Genomic DNA, 21,482 nt, shown 5'->3' with positions numbered 1-21,482 from the left:
GGCCTACAAGGCCCCTGTGATCTGGTCCCACCCACCCCTAACCTCAACTTCTCCCACCTTTTTTTTCTTGGCTGTACACCAAGGACAGTAGCTTCATTTTTGATGCCTCAAAGCTCCTTCCTACCTCAGGGCCCTTGGTGTTTTCTAGAACATCCTTCCTGTAGCTCTATAGGTCTCTGCTCCAAGGGGGCACCCATGAACATCTCATCTGGCCTCCACCTGCAGCTCTCCCTAATTCTATTATCTTGTTATTCCCTTACAACTCCTGTAACAATTTTGCATTTCTTATTTTATTTTTATTTTTTTTTGAGATGGAGTCTAGCCCTGTTGCTCAGTGCTAGACAGTTGATCATGCAATGGTGTGATCGCGGCTCACTGCAACCTCCGCCTCCCAAGTTCAAGCAATTCTCATGCCTCAGCCTCCCCAGTAGCTGAGATTACAGATGCGTGTCACCATGCCCGGCTAATTTTTGTATTTTTAGCAGAGTTGGGGTTTTACCAAGCTGGCCAGGCTGGTCTCAAACTCCTGACATCAGGTGATCTGTCTGCTTCAGCCACCCAAAGTGCTACAGGTGTGAGCCACTGTGCCCAGCCAATTTTTTTATTATTTTATTTTATTTTTAGAGACATAGTCTTGCTCTGTCATCCATGCTGGACTGCAATGGCACAATTTTGGCTCACTGCAACTTCTGCCTCCTGGATTCAAGCTATTCTCCTGCCTCCCAGTAGCTAGGATTACAGACACTCACTACCAGTCCCATCTAATTTTTTGTATTATTAGTAGAGATAGGGTTTTGCCACGTTGGCCATGGTTGGTCTCGAACTCCTGACCTCAAGTGATCCACTCGTCTCGGCCTTCCAAAGTGCTGGGATTACAGGTGTGGGCCACCATGCCTGGCCTATTTTATTTGTGTATTGTTTGCTTGTTTATTGTCTGTCTTTCTCCCTGGACTGTGAGCTCCATGAGGCAGGACCTCCTTTGCTGAATCTCAGAGGTAGAGCCTCGAGGGCCCTGTGGGTAGCATGAAGACACAAATGGCCAACCGGCAGTAGACAGGTTGATGCAAAGCCTAGACCCAGTGCTGGAGGAGGCAATGCCGTGGGATGAAGCACAGCTTCTTTCAATCCCAATTTCTGCATATGTGAAAAGGGAATGATAAAATTACTTTTCAGAGTTGGAAGGACAATTACATAAGGGACCCAGCACAGTGTTTCAAATGTGGTTGGAACCAGATAATTACTGGACTTGCCTGATTAACTCTTCTCAGAGGACCAGCTCCTCAGAATCTTCTCCCCAGTCCCCCAAATCCCACATTCATTTCTTTTATGTTCCCTATAAAAATATTCCAGGGGTATACAGGTCTTTTAGTGAAGCTGTGGAATTTTCCATCGGGGGTCAGATACTGAGGACAATGGTGAAATTACCCAGCTTCAGTGATCATTCCCAGGGTTTATGTGGAGCTAGTCAACTCACCTCCAGCAACATTTCTGGAAGTGGACTCACTGCTTCTGCTCCTCCTCCCCCGATAAACTCTCTGCCTTGGTGAAAGATGTGGAGATTTCTAGCACCCTCACTCCCACCAACTTCACATCCTCCTCCACTTCACCTACCCACTCATTCATTCACTCACTCATTCATTCAATAGCTAACTTTGTTTTTTGTTATTATTTATTTATTTTGAGATGGAGTTTCACTCTTTCACCGAGGGTGGAGTGCAGTGGCACGATCTCAGCTCACTGCAACCTCTGCCTCCTGGGTTCAAGAGATTCTCCTGCCTCAGCCTCCCGACTAGCTGCGATTACAGGCATGTGCCACCACGCCTGGCTAATTTTTGTATTTTTAGTAGAGACGGGGTTTCGTCATGTTGGCCAGGCTGGTCTCGAACTCCTGACCTCAGGTGATCCACCCTCTTCAGCCTCCCAGACCGCTAGGATTATAGGTGTGAGCCACTGTGCCCAGCCAACATTTGTTTAATATCTTTTGCGTGACAGTGCAGGGCTGGAATCATAGCTAGCTGGTTTTGAAGTCCTGTGAATTAGGTGTCAATGATGATAATAATATCAACAATAATATCGGACATTTATTGAGCATTTCCTCCACCGAGAGATATGTGAATATAATACGGAGGCTGGCACACTCTTTCTGTAAAGGAACAGACAGAAATATTTTAGGGGCCGGGCATGGTGGCTCATGCCTGTAATAACAATACTTTGGCAGGCCAGGGCGGGAGGATGGCTTGAGCCCAGGAGTTCAGCTTTGGCAACATGGTAAGACATTGTCTCTACAGAAAAATTAGGCCAGGCCGGGCGCGGTGGATCATTCCTGTAATCCCAGTACTTTGGGAGGCTGAGGTGGGCAGATCACGAGGTCAGGAGATCGAGAACATCCTCGCTAACACGGTGAAACCCCGTCTCTACTAAAAAATACAAAAAATTAGCCGGGCATGGTGGCGGGTGCCTGTAGTCCCAGCTACTTGGGAGGCTGAGACAGGAGAATGGCGTGAACCCGGGAGGCGGAGCTTGCAGTGAGCCGAGATTGTGCCACTGCACTCCAGCCTGGGCGACAGAGCGAGACTCCGTCTCAAAAAAAAAAAAAAAAAAAAAAGAGAGAAAAGAAAAATTAGGCCAGGCTCAGTGACTCACACCTGTAATCCCAGCACTTTGGGAGGCCAGGGTGGACAGATCACTTGAGGTCAGGAGTTTGAGAACAGCCTGGTCAACATGGTGAGACCCCGTCTCTATTAAAACTACAAAAATTAGCCTGGCATGGTGGTGTGCACCTGTAATCCCAGCTACTTGGGTGGCTGAGGCAGGAGAATCAGGCTTAAACCTGGGAGGAGGAGGAGGTTCTAGTGAGCCGAGATGGCACCACTGCATTTCAGCCTGGGCAACAGAGTGAGACTCTGCCTCAAAAAAATAAAAATAAAAAGTTAGGCTGGGCACAGTGGCTCACACCTGTAATCCCAGCACTTTGGGAGGCAGAGGCGGGCAGATTACCTGAGGTCAGGAGTTTCCAACCAGCCTGGCCAATATCGTGAAACCCCGTCTCTACTAAAAATACAAAAATTAGCCAGGCGTAGAGGTGGGTGCCTGTAGTCCCAGCTACTCAGGAAGTTGAAGCAGGAGAATCGTTTGAACCTGGGAGGCAGAGGTTGCAGTGAGCCAAGATCGTGCCACTACACTGCATCCTGGGCAACAGAGCGAGACTCCGTCTAAAAAAACAACAAAAAAAATTAGCCAGGCATGGTAGTGTGCCTGTAGTCTCACTACATGGTAGGCTGAGGTAGGAGAACCGCTTAAGCCCAGGAGGTTGAGACTGCAGAACCATGTTTGTGCCACTGTGCTCCAGCCTGAGTGATGGAGTGACACCCTATCTCAAAAAAGAAAGAAAGAAAGAAAGAAAGAAAGAAAGAAAGAAAGAAAGAGAAAGAGAGAAAGAGACAGAAAGAGAGAAAGGAGAAAAGGAAAGAAGGAGAGGGAAGAAAGAAGGAAGGAAGGAAAGAAGGAGAGGGAAGAAAGAAGGAAGGAAGGAAGGAAAGAAGGAAGGAAGGAAGGAAAGGGAAGATTTTAGGTTTTACAGACCAAGAGGCACAATCAAGAATATGATGTAGGTACACAAGTGAGAAAACAAATGTTCACAAATTTGCAATTGATGAAATTCAAAATATAATAACAATTTAATTTTCTCCTAATATAGGTCTACTAATGAGAAGAATGGAATTCTTTTAGAGGGGATGACATGTTGGTTAACTGGGATTCAAAGTAAATGTTCATCATCAAATAGATTCAAATGTTCATCTCTAAAGCCCACTGTTAGCTCGAAGGTCATACAAAGACAAGTGGTGGGCTGGATTTGGCTCAGGGGCTGACACCCAGTATGGTCCTGAGGCGGCGGCCTAGTTCTATAGCTGAATCTTGGTCATTACTTTCTATACCTCAAAGTTCTCATCTGGAAAATGCATCTGTTAATAATAGTAATTATCCCATGGGGTAAACGATTAGATACAGCAAAGTGGTTCGGACAGCGTCTGGTCCTATGTGACCAATTCTATAAACCCGTTTTTTTTTTTTTTTTTTTTTTGGAGACAGAGTCTCGCTCTGTAGCCTGGCCTGGATCCAGGCTGGAGTACAGTGGCGTGATCTTGGCTCACTGCTACCTCTGCCTCTCGGGTTCAAGTGATTCTCCTGCCACATCCTCCCAAGTAGCTGGGATTACAGGCGCGCACCACCACCACGCCCAGCTAATTTTTGTATTTTTAGTAGAGATGGGGTTTCACCATGTTGGCCAGGCTGGTCTTGAACTCCTGACGTTGTGATCCACCCACCTCGGCCTCCCAAACTGCTGGGATTACAGGCATGAGCCACCGCGCCCTGCCCATAAACCTGTTTCTTATCTGACCCAATCCCCAGCCCTGTCACCGACCCCCAACGCTTCCTCAGTGTCTTCTGGTTCGTCATGGCAAAATCTCCTTTATCCTCACTTTTTTTTTGGAATGTTCTTGCCCTAATTGGCCCTTGGTTCTCCCCTGGGGACACTGCTTCTCCCCCAGCTCTCTCCAGGGGCTGTTTCCCTCTGTCACCCTGGTGCACTGACTGGGGTTGAGCTAAGTGAGTTTCTTTCCTCTTGAGGCCTCAATTATCCATTCTTCCTCCCCAAAGCATTCAGCTGAGACTCAGAAGCTCAGACTCACCTGTTCTTGTCTATGCCCCCTCCTCATTGCCTCTTCTGCAGACCCGAGAGCCTGCTCCTCAGTTCCTAAAGACACTGTCACCCGACTGTCTTGCTCAGCTACAATACTTCTTGACATTTTCAGTATTTGGTAAGATGACCCTTTGATACCTCAGCTGCTCAGCTCCTTGTCCTCCTCTCCATGAGGCTCCTGTCATCCACCCCACCTGAGCAGGTACCCCATACCCTCATCCTTTCCAGCCACAACATCGGCTCCACCATCTCAATTTCAAGCATCTTTTCCTCCGACTATCCCCTAAAATCTTTCTGGCTTTGTCCCTTTGGGACCCCAAGTCCAACAATCCCTTGATTTCCCCCCAACCTCCATGCTCACAAACCTGTTTTACTCCTCTTCACTTCTTCCTGCTCTGCCTCTCTTACCAGGCTTTGAGTCTAGGGTCCATCATTGTAATCCCCCACATTCAGCCTCAGTGCCCCTGTTCTTTTATTCTCTGTTGTACTTGCTTGGCTAAACCCCATTCCTTTTCAATCCAACTCTTAGTCCATTCTGCACTTGGACAGGTCCCACTGAAAATGTCTGAGGGAAAAAAAAAAAGCACTACCACAGCTAACTGGTTTCCCTTCAAATGCATGACCATAGCCAGGTGCCGAACCTCATGCCTGTCATCCCAGGACTTTGGCAAGAGGACCACTTGAGTCCAGGAGTTCAAGACCAGCCTGAGCAAAATAGCGAGACCCTGTCTCTACAAAAAATAAAAAAATTAGCCAGGTATGGTTGTGCGCCTGTAGTCCCAGCTACTCAGGAGGCTAAGGATGGAGGATTGCTTGAGCCTGGGAGGTGGAGGCTGCCGTGAGCCATGATCGCACCACTCCAACCTGAGCAACAGAGCAAATCCCTCTGAAAAAAAAAATATATAAATATTTATTTAAATATATATATATATATAATTTTAAGAAAAATGAAGAAATAGGCCGGGCGTCCACTCACGCCTGTAATTCCAGCACTTTGGGAGGTCAAGGTGGGCGGATTACCCAAGGACAGGACTTCAAGACCAGCCTGACCAACATGGTGAAACCCTGTCTCTGCTAAAAATACAAAATTAGCTGAGGCAGGAGAATGGTGTGAACCCAGGAGGCGGAGCTTGCAGTGAGCCGAGATGGCACCACTGCACTGCAACCTGGGCAACAGAGAGAGAGACTCTGTCTCAAAAAAAAAAAAAACAAAAAAAACAAAATTAGCTGGGTGTGGTGGCACAGGCTTGTAATCCCAGCTACTCCGGAGGCTGAGGCAGGAGAATCGCTTGAACCCGGCAGGCAGAGGTTGCAGTGAGCCGAGATCACGCCATTGCACTCCAGTCTGGGCGATGAGAGTGAAACTCCATCTCAAGAAAAAGAAAAGAAAGAAAAGAAAAGAAGAAAAGAAAAGAAAAGAGGGAGGGAGAGAAGGAAGGAAAGAAGGAACAAAGGAAAGAAGGAAGGATGGAAGGAGAGAGAGAAGGAGGGAAGGAAGGAAAGAAGGAAGGAAGAGAAAAGAAAGAAAAGAAGGAAAGAAAGAAAGAAAAGAAAGAAGAAAGGAAAGAAAGAAAGAAAGAAAGAAAAGAAGAAAGAAAGAAAAAGAAGAAAGGAAGAAAGAAAGAAGAAAAGAAAAGAAAGAAAGAAATGCATGAGCACCCACATGGACCCAGCCACCCCACTGCATTTCCCTCCTTCATTCTTTCTCTTTCTCTCCTGGAAGACTTTTACCCCTTTCTTTCTCTCTTCTAACACTCAGCATCCTCTTCCCTTCCTTACTCTTGTTTCTAATTTCACTGATGTAATAGACACAATAGATGCAATCAGTAGTGAACTCCCACACATTCCCAAGCTAAATTAACCTACCTGCCTTGAACTGCACCCAACTATTCTGCCTTCCCTGCTATTGCAGCGGATGAACTATGTTACCATGTCATAGGCCAGCACTCCATCTCTTCCTTTTTTAAAGAATTTTTAAAAATTTTTAAATAAAAAATAAAAGGCTCATGCCTATAATCCCAGCACTTTGGGAGGCCGAGGTGGGCGGATCACTTGAGGCCAAGGGTTAAAGACCAGCCTGGACAAACCGCGTCTGTACCAAAAACTACAAAAAAAGTAGCCAGGCTTGGTGGCACGCGCCTGTAATCCCAGCTACTCAGGAGGCTGAGGCAGGAGAATCGCTTGCACCCGGGAGGCAGAGGTTTCAGTGAGCTGCTATGCGCCACTGCAGTCCAGTCTGGGCAACAGAGTAAGACTCTGTCTGAAAACTAAAATAAAGTAAAATAAAATAGGCTAGGTGCGGTGACTCATGCCTGTAATTCTAGCACTTTGGAAGGCCAAGGTGAACAAATCACTTAAGGTCAGGAGTTCGAGACCAGCCTGGCCAACATGGTGAAACCTCATCTCTGCAAAAAATATAAAAATTAGCTGGGTGTGGGCCGGGCGTGGTGGCTCATGCTTGTAATCTCAGCACTTTGGGAGGCTGAGGCGGGCAGATCACGAGGTCAGGAGACCAAGACCGTCCTGGCTAACACAGTGAAACCTCGTCTCTACTAAAAACACAAAAAAATTAGCCAGGCGTGGTGGCGGGTGCCTGTAGTCCAAGCTACTCGGGAGGCTGAGGCAGGAGAATGGCATGAACCCGGGAAGGTGGAGGTTGCAGTGAGCTGAGATCGTGCCACTGTACTCCAGCCTGAGCAGCAGAGTGAGACTCCGTCTCAAAAAAAAAAAAAAAAAAAAAAAAAGGCCAGGCGCGGTGGCTCACGCCTGTAATCCCAGCAATTTGGGGGGCCGAGGTGGGTGAATCATGAGGTCAGGAGATCAAGACCATCCTGGCTAACATGGTGAAACCCCGTCTCTACTAAAAATACAAAAAAATTAGCCGGGCATGGTGGCGGGCGCCTGTAGTCCCAGTTACTCCGGAGGCTGAGGCCGGAGAATGGCGTGAACCCGGGAGGCGGAGCCTGCAGTGAGCCGAGATCGTGCCACTGCACTCCAGCCTGGGCGACAGAGCGAGACTCCGTCTCAAATAAATAAATAAATAAATAAAAAATTAGCTGGGTGTGGTGGTGCACGCCTATAATCCTGGCTACTGGCGAGGCTGAGGCAGAAGAATTGCTTGAACCCGCGGGGCAGAGGTTGCAGTGAGCCGAGATTGCGCCATTGCACTCGAGCCTAGGTGACAGAGTGAGACTCTGTCTCAAAAAAAAATAATAAAATAAATTGAGACACAGTCACCTTATGTTGCCCAGGCTGGTCTCAAATTCCTGGACTCAAGGGATCTCCCTGCCTCGGCCACCCGAGTGGCTGTGACTACAGGCATGAGCAGCCACCATGCCCAGCTCTTTCCTACTTTCCTGAGATCTCTACAGATGAACCAACTTACAATGGTTCAATTTAAGATTTTTCAACTTTACAGTGGTACAAAGGCAATTAGTACCTTCAGTAGAAACTGTACTTCAAGTACTCACAACCATTTTGTTTTTCAGTTTCGTATTCAATAAATTACATGAGCTATTTAACATTTTATTATAGAATAGGCTTTGTGTTAGATGACTTTGCCCAACTGTGGACTAATGTAAGTGTTCTGAGCATGTTGAAGGTATGCTAAACTGTAATGTTTGGTAGGTTAGGTGTATTCAATGCATTTTTTTTAAGACAGTCTCTCTCTGTCACTCAGGCTGGAGTGCAGTGGCGTGATCTCAGCTCACACCAACCTCTGCCTCCCAGGTTCAAGCGATTCTCGTCCCTCAGCCTCCAAAGTAGCTGGGATCACAGGTGTGCGCTACCAAGCCTGACTATTTTTTTTTTTTTGAGACGGAGTCTCGCTCTTTCTTGTTGCCCAGGCTGGAGTACAGTGGCACAATCTCGGCTCACTGCAAGCTCCGCCTCCTGGGTTCAAACAATTCTCCTGCCTCAGCCTCCCAAGTAGCTGGGATTACAGGTGCCCACCACCACGTCCAGCTAATTTTTGTATTTTTAGTAGAGACGGGGTCTCACCATGTTATCCAGGCTGGTCTTGAACTCCTGACCTCGTGATCCACCTGCCTGGGCCTCCCAAAGTGCTAGGATTACAGGCGTGAACCATTGAGCCTGGCCAAGCCTGACTAATTTTTGTATTTTTAGTAGAGACAGAGTTTTGCCATGTTGGCCAGGCTGGTCTCAAACTCCTGGCCTCAAGTGATCCACCCGCCTAGGCCTCTAAATGCATTTTCAGTTTATTATATTTTCAACTTACAGTGGGTTTACCGGGACGTAAACCCATCAGAAGTCAAGGAGCATCTGTACTCTGTAATTGTTCCCTTTCTCTCCTGCATCATCAACATTTCCTCTTCCCTCGGATCCTTCCAACATCATCCAGCACTTGCTATGTTATCTCCCTCACACTCATATTCACCCTGATTCTCCCCACTCCCCACTCACCATGAGACAGTTTTAAAAGAATTGACCCTAAAGAGTTCACCATCTCCTGTCATCCTTCCCCAACCCTCTCCAATCAGCTCTTGCCCCTAGGTATCCCCAGGCATCTTCTTAATGACTAGTTGTCTCTGTGTTGCCAAACCCAACACTCAGTTCCAATGCTTGTCTGCCTTGACACATCAGTGTCATGTTCGGACAGTGAGTCCCTGCCTCCCCGTGAAGCACGTTTCTCTCTTGGCTTCCTGGACTGCTCTCTCTGTCATCCCGATTCACTGGCTGCTCTTTCTCTGCACCTATGTATTTTTCTCCTCAACTTCCCTCCTTTAAACCCAGGAGTTCCCCAGGCCTCATCCTTGCTCTTTTCTCTTCCCTATCTCCATTCACTGCCTAGATGATCTCAGCCAGTTTCTCGGCTTCAAAAACCATCTCATACTGATGTCAACAGCCTGCTGGTCCTTGCCTCTGAACTTCAGACTGGTGTCTCCAACTGTTGATCTGACTTTTCCACTTGAATGTCTAATTGGCAAATCAAACCTAACATGTTCCAAACGAGTTCTGAAGCACCCCCTCTGCCAAATCTACGTCTCCCACAGCCTTCCCTATTTCTCTACCTGGTACCTGCAACCTTTTGGATGCTCAGGCTGAAAATCTAGGCGTCATCCTTGACCCCTGTGTCTTATACCTGCATCCGATCAGTTTGCAAGTTCTATCAGCCACATGATCACAATGAATTCCCCACATCTGTTTTATCTCTCCCACCCCTGCCACTTCCACCTTGGTCCAGGCTCCATTTTCTCATTCCTGGACTACTGCAATAGCGTCCTCACTGCTCTCCGCACATCCATCCTATCCCCCACCTACTTGGGTCTATAACCTCCCTCAGAGTTCTCCTAAAACCTAGGAAAATCCTGTCATTCCCCTGCTCAAAACACTCTGACAGCCTTTCATGTCACCAAAAAAAAAAAAAAAAAAAAAAAGCAAAGTTCTTTTTTTTTTTTTTTTCTGAGACAGAGTCTCCCTCTGTAGCCCAGGCTGAAGTACAGTGGCGCAGTCTTGGCTCACTGCAACCTCTGCCTCCCAGGTTCAAGTGGTTATCCTGCCTCAACCTCCTGAGTAGCTGGGACTACAGACGCGTGCCACCACACCCAGTTAATTTTTTGTGTTTTTAGTAGAGAAGGGGTTTCACCATGTTAGCCAGGATGGCCTCAATCTCCTGACCTCGTGATACACCTGCCTCAGCCTCCTAAAGTGCTGGGATTACAGGTGTGAGCCACTGTGCCCAGCCCTAGCAAAATTCTTAAAAACAAAACAAAACAAAAAACCGGGGTGGGGAGGGCTGTCCTATCACTAATTGACTTGGCAGTCATATTAAGATGAAACCTATCTAAATATTTCAACTCTTACGTTTTTTGATTTTAGAGATCCAGGTCTCACTATGTTGCCCAGGCTGGGTCACTGTGGCTATTCACAGGCACGATTGTGGGGTACTACAGCTTTCAACTCCTGGGCTCCAGTGATCCTCCTACCTCACCCTCTCCAGTAGCTGGTACTACAGGCATGTGCCACTGTGCTTGGTTCCCTTAGACATTTTTGCTGCAGGACAATTAAGAATTTATTTATTGGCCGGGCGCGGTGGCTCATGCCTGTAATCCCAGCACTTTGGGAGGCCGAGGTGGGCGGATCACAAGGTCAGGAGTTCGAGATCAGCCTGGCCAACATAGTGAAACTCCATCTCTACTAAAAATACAAAAATTAGCCGGGTGTGGTGGCACGCACCTATAGTCCCGGCTACTTGGGAGGTGAAGGCGGGAGAATCGCTTGACCCTGGGAGGTGGAGGCTGCAGTGAGCTGAGAAGACGCCATTGTACTCCAGTCTGGGTGACAGAGTGAGACTCCGTCTCAAACAAAACAAAACAAAACAAACAAACAAACAAGAATTTATTTATTATTATTATTATTGTTTTTGAGACAGAGTCACGCTCTGTCACCCAGGCTGGAGTGCAATGGCATTATCTCAGCTCACTGCAACCTCCATCTCCCGGGCTCAAGCAATTCTCATGCCTCAGCCTCCTGAGTAGCTGGGCTTACAGGTGTGTGCCACCACACCCGGCTAATTTTTGTATTTTTTTTTTTTTTTTTTTTGAGACGGAGTCTCGCTGTCCCCCAGGCTGGAGTGCAGTGGCTCGATCTCGGCTCACTGTAGGCTCCGCCCCCAGGGGTTCACGCCATTCTCCTGCCTCAGCCTCCTGCGCAGCTGGGACTACAGGTGCCCGCCACCTCGCCCAGCTAATTTTTTGTATTTTTAGTAGAGACGGGGTTTCACCGTGTTAGCCAGGATGGTCTCGATCTTCTGACCTCGTGATCCGCCCGCCTCGGCCTCCCAAAGTGCTGGGATTACAGGTGTGAGCCACTGCGCCCGGCTAATTTTTGTATTTTTAATAGAGACAGGGTTTCGCCATGTTGGCCAGGCTGGTCTCAAACTCCTGACCTCAGGTGATCCACCTGCCTCGGCCTCCCAAAGTGCTGGGATTACAGGCGTGAGCCACCATGCCCAGCCTGACAATTAAGAATTTATTAAGCATTCTACTACTAATCACTCCTTTTGAGTATTTCTTAAACCTTAAAATTTTCAAGCAGTTATATGGATCTCTATTTGGTAAGCTGCCACTACGAGATGACATTTAAAATAAGTGGAAATGCGGTGGCTCACGCCTGTAATCCCAGCACTTTGGGAGGCCGAGGCAGGCGGATCACCTGAGGTCGGGAGTTCAAGACCAGACCAGCCAACATGGTGAAACCCCGTCTCTACTAAAACTATAAAAATTGGCTGAGTGTGGTGGCACACGCCTATAATCCCAGCTACTGGGGAATCTGAGACAGGAAAATCGCTTGAACCTGGGAGGCGGAGGTTACAGTGAGCTGAGATCATGCCACTGCACTCCAGCCTGGGCGACAGAGCAAAACTGCATCTCAGAAAAATAAATACATAAATAAATTTCATAATATGGATATTTAACCACAATAAAAAAAATAGGAAAACAAAGTATCTAGAGCCATGATCTCTAAGGTCATATGTCCTCTGCCCCTATTACTCCTCACTCACTCCACCCCAGCCCCACTGGCCTTTTTCTGGTTCCTCAAACACGCCAAGCACTTTCCTGCCTCAAGGCCTTTGCATTGTCTGTTGCCTCTGTCTGGAATGCAATTCCCACAGATCTATATGACTTTCTCCCTCACCTCCTTCACGTCTCGGCCACTTGTCTCCTTTTCAGTGAAGCCTTTCCTGATCACCCTACAAAAAAAGCATCCACTGATGGCCTCTGTCCTTTTACCTTGCTTTGTCTTCAAAGCACTTGCTCCTAGATGCTGTTCATTAAAGATATTTGCTTATGCAATGCAATTTGTTTATGCAACGGTGAATGAGATGAATACGGCCCCTTCTGTCACGGAATGCTTATTCTAGAAAAGAATATGTCCTAAATCATGTCTTTCGTGTTTCCATCCCATCCTAGCCATATTCTAGGCAGAGTCAGTGTACCATAGACTACCATTGGCCCACAGGCTAACATTTTTGCAAAAGCCAACAATTTTGACATTAAACTTTTAGACATTTTAGACTGAACTACTTAAGGTTTTTCATGTCTAAATTCCCAGCACTGAGGGAGCTCAAGGCCCTGTGCATAGCAGACAAAATAATTACTCCTTGAATGAATGAATGATCAAATAAATGACCATGTAAATTAAATAACTCCGACTCCAAAACTATCATGTATGTTGTGTATCTGCTTAATATTATGAGAAACCTTAAACATTCCTGCTGTACCCTGAAATAATTCATGTGATAATAGATGTTTCCTAAACACTAATTATATGCCAGGGGCTTTACACAAATCATTTCTGATTTTTGCAGCGAGGCCACAAGCAGCGATTACCCTCCCCATTGACTAGGGAAGAAATCAAGGCATAGAGAGGTTGAGACCCTGGAGGAAATTATCCAGCCCAGATGGAAACTGCCAAGAAGCAAGATCTACATCTGGGTCTGTCTGACTGTGCTTGTCCACTCTGCTGTCTTTAAGAAATTAACTCGCAGATCATTTGGAGAGTGAAGGAAGGGAGGTGACTCCTTTCTTATTCTCTGTGTTTAACTCTTGTTCTGTTTCCTAGGGGTTTATGCTTTCTGTTTTGGTTTTTCCCTCTATTCCTCTACATTTATCATCCTCCTTTATTTTTCTTCTTCTTCAGCATTTGCTCTCTTCTCTTCTCGCCTACCCAGTTGGCTTTTCTCTCTTTCCCTCCATTTCTGTCTCTTTTGTTACCCACACCAGACTAGGGCCAAGTCATTTGTTTACTTGAGCGTCTGAGCGAGAAAAGAAGTTTAAAATCTCTCCACACATTAAAACAAAGAAAAGAACATTTTATATTCCCTTTCATGGTCAAAAGATGATCCTTTCTTCCCCTTCACAGAATCCATTTAGGTGTTTATAGAGCAGTTATCTTAACAATGACTGTCCTTTGCTTTTCTCTGTGTTCCAATTAACATTCTTAATTGCCTCGTTCTAAACGTCTCACTTTTTGTGTGTTGCCTAGAGTTCTCTGACAAGTTTATTTTTAATTATAATTTATATTGCAAAGCCGGATAGATATTTATAACAGTCAACTTTCCATTGTGCCGCGCTTTTAGCTCTTTAAGCTTTGTTATAATAAAGTTTGCAGCGAATTTGAAGAAGCGCCTTCTCAGTAATAGTTTTTAAACATAGAGTTTAAAAACATAGAGTTTTTAGGGGACTAGGGGGTTGGATTTGTGCCTGGTAGATAACAAAAAAAAATTTTCTTTTAAGGCAAGAGAAAACTTTTAAGAAGGGTTTTGGATGCCAGTACAGAAATATTTAAGTAAAGAGTGAATCAGACTTACGTAAAAAGGAAATGAAAAGGAAAGCATTTCTAGCAGAAAAAAAAATGTTCAATCAATTGAACCTTTGACTTGTTTTTGAAAATCTATACATTTCTGCTGTCCAGTTACGCAATATGTGAGTGTCCCGATAAGCATGTTTATGAGATGACCCATTTAGCTTGATCACTCATGTTACTGAGGCCCTGGTCTTGCACAAGAGCCTACAAAAGGAGTAAGATAGTATTTGAAAAAAGCTCTCAAAGGGCTGTGAATCTGTGAAATTCATTTCAACATTCACTTCAGAAAGACTCAAGATGGTAGGCCTTAAGGCAAGAAATCCAAAATTTGGACAGAGCCGTCTATGAGCAAAGACGTTCCCTGAAATGTTACTAAAGTAAAGACAAAGATCTCAAATACACAACAGGGATTGGTTAAGTGAATTAAAGGTTCATCCACAGAGTGAAAAAATAACAAAACACATTTACAAAGATTTCTTTCAATGCGGCAGGAGAATCTTATGATAGCCCATTCAGTGAAATAAACAGAATTCCAAAATGTTATCTTTCTCTAATCTGCAGGAGGAGAACTAGATAAATTACTCAAATCATCACATGAGCGAATATAAGACGGCAATTGTGCAATCTTTGAGGGAAAGGGTCGAAATGCTGAAGTTTGATTTAGTTGGGAAGGTTAAGAAGCCTCCCCTGGAGAAGATAAGAGGATTTGATTGTGACTTAATACTTTTTAGAAAGGACTTAACTATTTTTTTTCAATGGTATTAGTTAGATGCTAATATAGCCTTGAAATCATATTACCTGTAAGCCTCATTTCTCATCTCTGGCACCGTTGACATTTTGGGTCAGGTATTCCTTTGTTGTGGAGGTTATCTTGGGCATTGTAGGATCTTAAGCATGACCCTGGGCCTCTACCTACTAGACAGTAGTGACAACCGAAAATGTCTCTAGACATTGCCAAATGTCGCCTGGTGGGGGAAAAGGCACATTGTCCCCATTAAGAACTGCTGCTGTGAACTTAGAGAGAGCCAACATTCTCGACTGTATGTGTGTGCCTGAGATTGACCGAAAGACTGCATGCTTGGACTAGCATGAGTTTCAAGCGACTGAGGAGTAAAAAAAGCTAGTCACACAAACTCTTTTATTTTATTTATTTATTTTTTTTGAGACGGAGTCTCGCTCTGTCACCCAGGCTGGAGTGCAGTGGCACGATCTCGGCTCACTGCAAGCTCCGCCTCCCAGGTTCAAACGATTCTCCTGCCTCAGCCTCCCGAGTAGCTGGGACTACAGGTGCCCGCCACCAAGCCTGGCTAATTTTTGTATTTTTAGTAGAGACGGGGTTTCACCGTGTTAGCCGGGATGGTCTCGATCTCCTGACCTCGTGATCCACCCACCTCGGCCTCCCAAAGTGCTGGGATTACAGGCGTGAGCCACCATGCCCGGCCAACTCTTATTCTTAATCCATTTAGTCTTTAACCAGCAAACTTACAGAAGAAAGTATCATTTCTGACAATTCACTCTTGCTTTAATAAGCTTGTTGGAAATTTTTTTTTTTTGGAGACGGAGTTTCGCTCTTGTCGTCCAGGCTGGAGTGCGATGGCATGATCTTGGCTTACTGCAACTGCCGCCTCCCGGGTTCAAGTGATTCTCCTGCCTCAGCCTCCCAAGTAGCTGGGATTACAGGCGCCTGCTACCATGCCTGCTAATTTTTTTTTTTGTTAAGTAGAGACAGGGTTTCACCATGTTGGCCAGGCTGGTCTCGAACTCCTGACCTCAGATGCTCCACCCACCTCGGCCTCCCAAATATTGGGATTACAGGTGTGAGCCACCACGCCCAGACAGAATTTTTTTGTTTCTTTGAGACAGAATCTTGCTCTGTCCCAGGCTGGAGTGCTGTTGAGCGATCTCGGCTCATTGCAACCTCTGCCTCCTGGGTTCAAGCAATTCTCCTGCCTCAGCCTTCTGAGTAGCTGGGATTACAGGCGCAAACCATCACGTCTGGCTAATTTTTGTATTTTTAGTAGAGACAGGGTTTTACCATGTTGGCCAGGCTGTCTCGAACTTCTGACCTCGTGATCTGCTCGCCTCGACCTCCCAAAGTGTTGGGATTACAGGCGTGAGCCATTGTGTCAGGCCCTTTTTTGTTTGTTTGTTTTTTGAGACTGACTCTCACTCTGTTGCCCAGGCTGGAGTGCAGTGGCATGAACAAGGCTCGCTGCAGCCTCAAACTCCTGGGCTCAATCAATCCTTCCACCTCATTCTCCTGAGTAGCTGGAACTACAGGTACACACCACCATGCCTGGTTAATTTATTTGTTTGTTTTGTTTTGTTTTTCTGAAACAGGGTCTCGCTCCATCACCCAGGCTGGAATGCAGTGGCACGATAACAGCTCACTGCAGCCTCGACTTCTCCAGGCTCAGGTGATCTCCCACCTCAGCCTCCAGAGTAGCTGGGACTATAGGTGCGTGCCACCATGCCTGGCTAATTTTTTTGTGGTTTATTTTCTGTAGAGATGGGGACTCCCAATGTTGTCCAGGCTGCTCTCAAACTCCTGGGCTGGGCTCAAGCAGTCCTCCGGTCTCAGCCTCCTAAAGTGCTAGAATACGGGTATGAGCCACGGTGTCTGGCCTGGAATATTTTTACCTTTTTTTTTTTTTTTTTTTTAATACACAGTTGTAGGCTTCAATACATCAGCTGCAACTAAGAAGACTAATTGGAGCTAGAAATTGTTCAATACCAATTTGGAATTGATGAAATGGCAACAAGCAGAGAGATATTAAAATGGGGGAAATATCATCAGTTAAGTGGTGATTATTGCAATTAGCCAACTTTGCGACCATAAATCGTCCCAACAGAAGGGCTCTGGGCCAGGACACTCAGAAAAGTGGACATTTGGCCCCATAATAAAACAGTCCCATTGAATTACAAGCATGATTTTGGAGGCAATTTTAGCTCAACTTCTAAATCTCTAGAATTTGAAGAGTGCCTTCCAGACATCAAGCCTTCCATTTGGGGTAGGCAGATATCAAATGTACTATGATACATAAAAGTCCATAGACTCTAAGACGTTGGTCCATGTTAAGATACTTCCCAAATCCAACCCTTACATTTCCCAAATTGAAGCAGCCGTGGTTACCAAGTCAGTCGACTGTGCTTCCTGGCATGAATAAACAGAGGTCCAAAGTGGCAATACTTTTGCAGTGGCAGACCATGATTTATGGGACTCAACCTCGCTACTTTAGTCATTTCAAGCTTAAGATGCTGGGAATCCCACACAGAAAAAAACACACACATAACTGTGGTCCTTTCAATGACAGGGATAGCCAAGTATGTAATTGTCTTCCTAAAAACCATTTCATGTACATATGCTTTACATATCATGAAACTCACTGACTGTGAGTGTACAGTTGAATTATTTTTAGTAAATCCATACAGTATGCAGCCATCGTGATAATCTAGTTTGTAATTGCCTTTTTTTTCTCTGCAATTGTGTTAAAATACACTTAACATAAGATTTACTGTCTGACCCATCTTTAAGTGTGCTGTTTTGAAATGTTAAGTACATTGACATTGTTGAGCAACCAATTTCCAGATCTCTCTCTTTCTTTTTTCTTTTTTTTTTTCTTTCGAGTTGGAGTCTCGCTTTGTCTCCCAGGCTGTAGTGCAGTGGCACCATCTGGGCAACCTCTGCCTCCCAGGTTCAAGTGATTCTCCTGCCTCAGCCTCCCAAGTAGCTGGGATTGCAGGTGCCCACCACCACGCCCATTTAATTTTTGTACTTTTAGTAGAGATGGGGTTTCACCATGTTGGTCAGGGTGGTCTCGAACTCCCGAACTCATGATCCGCCTGCCTTGGCCTCCCAAAGTGCTGGGATTACAGGCGTGAGCCACCGTGCCCAGTCCAGATCTTTAAAAAAAAAAATTATTGTGTATATTTAAGGCATACTACATGATGTTATGGGATTTATATAGATAGTAAAAAGATTACCAGTGAAGCAAATGAACCTATCCATCTTGCATTGTTACCTGATTTTGTTTGTTTTTGTGGCAAAGCAGCTAAAATCTAAACATTTATCTAGATCCCTTTTCATCTTGCAAAACTGGAACTTCATGCCTATTGAGCAGAAACCGCCCCTCCACCCCCCACTCTCCCTCCCTCCAGCCCCTGGCAACCACCATTCTACTTTTTGTCTCTATGAATTTGACTACTCTATTTGTCCTTCTGTGACTGGCTCATTTTACTTGGCATAATGTCTTCAAGATTCATCCACGTTGGCTGGGCACGGTGGCTCAAGCCTGTAATCTCAGAACTTTGGGAGGCCGAGGCGGGCGGATCACGAGGTGAGGAGATGAAGACCATCCTGGCTAACATGGTGAAACCCCATCTCTACTAAAAAGACAAAAAATTAGCCGGGCGTGGTGGTGGGCTCCTGTAGTCCCAGCTACTCGGGAGGCTGAGGCAGGAGAATGGCATGAACCCGGGAGGCGGAGCTTGCAGTAAGCCAAGATCGCACCACTGCACTCCTGGGCGACAGAGCGAGACTCTGTCTCAAAAAACAACAACAAAAAAACCCAAAAGAAAACAAAGATTCATCCATGTGGTACCATGCGTCAGAATTTCCTTCCTTTCTAAGGCTGAGTAATATTTCATTGTATGGATAGACTGCATTTACTTTATTCATTCATCTGTCCATGGACATTTGAGTTGTTTCCACTTTTTGGCTATTGTGAATAATTCTGCTGTGAACATGGGTATATAAATACTGCTTCGAGACCCTGCTTTCAATTCTTTTGAATATATACCCACATGTGGAATTGCTGGATCATATGGTAATCCTTTTTTACATTTGTTGAGGAACTGCCATCTAGAGTGGCTGCAGCATTTTACATTCCCACCTACTATATTGCGTTTAACACTTCATTTCCTATTCAGGCCTCTAAAGTTACTCAGCATGGATTGAGTCCATCGCTATTTATTTGTTGTGACTTCTGTGTTCCATTACTGTGGCTAAGTGCTAAGGACACCGTGATGACGATGTCTACCCTCACGGAGCCTGCAGTGTGAGAAATAAGCAATAAACTGATACATGAGAAAGTCTGTCATTATATATTTTGAACTGCGCGATAAAAAGAAAGAAATGGTTTCTTGAAGCCTGAGAGAACTAATAAATGAGACCTAGTTTGGAAGAGGGAAGGCTGGTTTCAGGAAGGGAAATTTGAAGAGATTGTAGGCTTTTTAGGAGTGGGCCAGGTGAAGAGAGGCAAGCAGTGGAAAGGAAGACGATTCCTTGTAGAAAAGAGCAGAGGTGGGGTTTTCAGGGAAAGACCTGCCTTCCACTGAGACCTGTGCAAAGTTACTGAATCCATAATTTGGCATGCATTCGTTAGTACTTGCTAGGAGCTGATGGGAGCGATGAGCTTCTGTTTTTCCATAAATGAAATAGAAATAAGCCAGACACGGTGGCTTACGCCTGTAATCCCAGCACTTTGGGAGGCTGAGGTGAGCCTCACTTGAGGTCAGGAGTTGGAGACAACTGGTGAACATGGTGAAACCCCATCTCTACTAAAAATACAAAAATTAGCCGAGTGTGGTGGCATGTGCTTATAGTCCCAGGTACTCAGGAGGCTGAGGCAGGAGAATCGCTTGAACCCAGGCAGAGGTTGCAATGAGCAGAGATCGTGCCACTGCACTCCAGCCTGGGTGACAAGAGTGGTCTGTCTCAAAAAAAAAAAAAAAAAAAGGAATTAAAAAAGGATATTAGTGAGGATAAAATGGGATTATGCATCCCAAATCTCCTTATAAACAATAAGACTGCTGAAAAATATACCAATAAGTGTATTTTTTGAATATTCCTGCCTGGCACAAACATTGAACATGACTGGATTACATAAACATTGACAATGACTGGATTATATAAACCCAGTCACCTAACAAAGGACATTAACATGAAAAAGTTTAATATCATCCTTTACTCTGAACATTTTCTTTTCAAGCTTGGGTCCCAACCAGGTCCTTTGGTTTAATAAATAACTTTTTTGTTGTTGTTTTTTCATGAGACAGAGTCTTACTCTGTCGCCCAGGTTGGAGTGCAGTAGCTAGATCTTGGCTCACTGCAACCACCGCCTCCTGGATTCAAGTGATTCTCCTCCGTCAGGCTCCTGAGTAGCTGGGATTACAGGCATGCGCCACCACAACCAGCTAATTTTTGTATTTTTAGTAGAGATGGAGTTTTACCGTGTTGGCCAGGCTAGTCTCGAACTCCTGACCTCTGGTGACCCGCCAGTCTTGGCCTCCCAAAGTGCTGGGATTACAGGCGTGAGACACTGTGCTCAGCCTGAAACAACTTTTGATTAGGGACTTGCCTGTTGCTATGCCCTCCGTTCATCCCCTGCTTTGCTCTAGGACTTACTTTATTTTCCACCAACTGGCTCCTGGCTGCAGCTGTTAAACTGGGGGTAGATTCAAAACATGTACTGTGTCCTGCTTTTCTTGATATGATATTTGTGGAAGGTTTCCATTTGAGGGAAACTTCTTGACTTCATCTGTTGGAGTGATTTCTGAAGACCCAAGATTTTTCTAGGACACTTTAAATTTAGTTTACTGTACTCCGATTTTTCTTCTTTAGCTATCTTCTCTATATTCAGCTATAGTTGGAAGACAGGTATTAGGATGTGATAGAATTTTGGAGTCAGACTTAGAAACTGACCACCGGCTCAGAAACTGACCACCAGCTCAGCCAGTTTCTAATTAAGTCACTTCATGTCTTTGAGCCTCAGTTTCAAAATGGAGAGGACAATAGGGCCAACCTCTATGGGAAGATAAAACAAGGCGGTGTGCATTCATTTAATGCAGTCTGTGGCATGTACAAGGGGCTCAATCAATTATTATTATTACTATCACTTGGAGAGTCAAGCGGCACAATTTTGTCTCGTAGTAAGGCTAACATGTTACAACTATCATCTACTAAAATAAATATAAACAACTATATAAATGAAATTTTCCTTAACCCAATAGTATTTTTTGAGCCATAAACCCATTGCACATTCGTTTAGATTTGTAAGTTAGATCTCCTGCCACTCTACCTTACACAGAAAAGGTGTTGAGAATATCAGTAGATTAGTCAGCAAGGCAGGTGCTAATTGGCCTTTTTACTCAGTATCAGAATTCTAAACTGCTTCTATGTATTATTAAACCAAATTCTTACCTTTTCAATCTGGCTGTTGGCTATAATTCTGTCTTACTTGCTTTAGATGTTATACATAAAATAAGGCAAGACTTTTTCAGAGACTCAAAAATTGAAGGTTAATCTTCCTTCAACAAGTTTTTACTGATGGCCACGAATATAAAAAAGATGATCAAGCTGATTTATTTTCTGCCTTGGGTTGTCCAAATACCCAGGTGAACACATTGATGAGCCCAGCATTCCATTTTGCTTGTATTCCTGATGAGTTTACAA

Source organism: Gorilla gorilla, chromosome 21 (assembly GCF_029281585.2).
Source record: "Gorilla gorilla gorilla isolate KB3781 chromosome 21, NHGRI_mGorGor1-v2.1_pri, whole genome shotgun sequence".
In the NCBI taxonomy this organism is placed as follows: Eukaryota; Metazoa; Chordata; class Mammalia; order Primates; family Hominidae; genus Gorilla; species Gorilla gorilla.
Note: the sequence above shows the minus strand (reverse complement) of the source record.